The following is a 2092-nucleotide window of genomic DNA, read 5'->3' as shown; positions in this document are numbered from 1 at the left end:
AGGAAAAATTTCTTTACTGAAAGAGTGGTTAAACGTTGGAACAGGCTGCCCAGGGAAGTGGTTGAGTCCCCATCCCTGGAAGTATTTAAAAGACGGGTAGATGAGGCGCTTAGGGACATGGTTTAGTAGGCATGGTGGTGTTGGGTTGACGGTTGGACTCGATGATCTTGGAGGTCTCTTCCAACCTTAATGATTCTGTGACTATTTTGAGCCCAGCTTTTCTGCCTTTGTCCATATATAGTTACTTGGGCCATTTCATACTCCTACTCTTTGGAGTCTGACATGGCTTTTTTTCTCCGTTCACTTCTTTCCTGAGCCTCAGGTGCTAGAAGGGAATCTGCTAGATCACTCACCTCCTACGTTCTCAACTTGGATCCATGCTGGATAGTCTGTGCTTCCTTTCTGAACACCGGTTAAAGAAATGACACATGAGGAACACGTCTTTCCTGAGCTGGGTGCAGCCTACCTGCTTCCCAGTTCAGCCTATTCTATCATGCTGCTTTCTAATCTGCTGTCCAGCCATCTTCTTCAGAGCCTACATTTTGTGATCAAATTGCCTTCTGCCTTCATAGTATTGCACAATGCTCCGTATTGCCAGGAATCAAAGACTAAGAAACCTCTATTGACAAGAAACGGATGCTGTTTGCAGCATGTCCCTAAACTTTTTTAGCTATCTTGTCTTGCAGTACTCTCTTAATTGCTCAAATATGTTGGCACATTTAAACCAAATCCCAGATGCAGGGTAATTCTGCAATTTGAAGAAGCCTTATCGTATCTGACTAGGTGGTGTCTGTACAAAGCTGCTGCCGTGGCGGCATTGCCTTCTTTTATTTATCAACAGCTGTGACGTTTCAACACGTTTATTTCCGCTGCTTTCTGATTTTGGTGGGTGTGCGTAACCCTTGCTCTACAAGCTTACACTGTCTCCCTTTGTCTTACACGTCCACAATTCCTGACTAGCCACACTCTGTTAATATTCCAATCACGTGTTATTGTGCCCTTAAGTCGTACCTCTGAGTAAAATCATGTTCATTCCTTTTCTTCCGAGCCTCCAATTTTTGCATTCTTACCTCATCCAGAGATAACCTGACAGTGATTTCTTACAGATAATTGATCTTTTGAGCAATTCTTGTCATCATCTTTCATATGAAACTATAAACATATTTTTTTCCTCAGCTACAGACCCCAGTCCAAATCAGCAGCGTTTATCTTAGCCATAAGCATTTCTTAGCAACCTCAGGGCAGAGCCCCAGGCACTCAAGCTATGCGCGGGGTGAACAAGCAAGAACACCAGTACCTGATATGGTCCGATCAGAGCCTCTATCAATTACATTTTTCCACTAGCAGGAACGTTACTATTCCAAAATTATCGTAGGATTAAAATTTTATACTCTATAGCAACTTTCACCCAAAGTTTTCAAAAACATTTACAGCATTAGTCGAGTTTTGCAAAGATAATCGACTTCTATGGGTGAATTGTGCTACAGAGACACTGAACGACCTCCTAGAATAATGTCAGCCACGTGTGACACAGCCAATAATATAACTGAGAAAAGTGCTATGGCTGGCAATCGATATTATTTGCAGGACCAACTGTGCGCCAGCTAGCAGAAAAGCCTGAAAATGCCAACTGCCAGTTTGAGCTGTAATCCACTATTACGCTTGCTAGTTTCTGGCTTATCGGACTTTGAGGAAAATTAATCACGTCAAGGTTTACCCGAACCAGCAGAATTACTTATCGGAATCACAGACTATGGTCCTGCAGAATGAATTATGTCTTGGAGGGGAGAGGTAAAAACAAAGATGCTAAATATGCTAAGAACAAAATCCCTTTTCTCAGATTAAGCTTACAAGAATAATAAGCTGAAGACCAGCTTAGCAAAAAAAAAAGGTTTTCTTCCTTCTTTCTTCTTCAAGGACCCGTACGTGGTATTCTGCAACAGAAGAAGGACTCCGGCAAAACACTGATTACCTCCGTCAAACTAAATAGAGACAGTTATTCTTCCTACAAATGTAGGAGGAGCATACTACGGCAAAAGTGGCATAAGACATTCTTGACTTGGTCGCTCTCAGCGCCGCCACCAGAGCCCAG

The sequence above is a fragment of the Pygoscelis adeliae genome, unplaced genomic scaffold, assembly GCF_000699105.1.
Source record: "Pygoscelis adeliae isolate BGI_AS28 unplaced genomic scaffold, ASM69910v1 Scaffold137, whole genome shotgun sequence".
NCBI classification, from domain to species: Eukaryota; Metazoa; Chordata; class Aves; order Sphenisciformes; family Spheniscidae; genus Pygoscelis; species Pygoscelis adeliae.
The sequence above is the reverse complement of the archived record's forward strand: the minus strand, read 5'-3'. Positions refer to the sequence as shown.